Source organism: Crocuta crocuta, unplaced genomic scaffold (genome assembly GCF_008692635.1).
Source record: "Crocuta crocuta isolate KB4526 unplaced genomic scaffold, BGI_CrCroc_1.0 scaffold128, whole genome shotgun sequence".
NCBI lineage: Eukaryota > Metazoa > Chordata > Mammalia > Carnivora > Hyaenidae > Crocuta > Crocuta crocuta.
In genome coordinates, this window is record NW_027532232.1 from 5,322,651 (window position 1) to 5,323,012 (window position 362).

The following is a 362-nucleotide window of genomic DNA, read 5'->3' on the forward strand; positions in this document are numbered from 1 at the left end:
CCCCCCCGGCCGCCCCGCCGCCGCGGGGGGGGGGGGGGGGGTGCTTCCCGAATTGCCAGGTGGGCCTTCAAGGCTGGAAAAGACCCCGGATTACAATTGCTGCGCTTCCTTCTGTCTGCGCGCGAGTCGCAAGGGGCCTCGGACATCGGCTAGCAGATAAAGACTAGGCCACCACTGTCCCGCAGCGCGTGTCACTGCTTTCTCCGAGGCCACGCCGCTATGGACCCCCAGTCAAGGTGAGGAGAGCGCGCCGACCTCTGGCGGAGCGGACCCTGCAAAACCCGGGGGTGCCTGCCCCCGCCGGCCGCGCCTGCGCACTGGGGGCCTGGCCGCCGGCAGGAGGAGCGTACCATCCGCAGGCA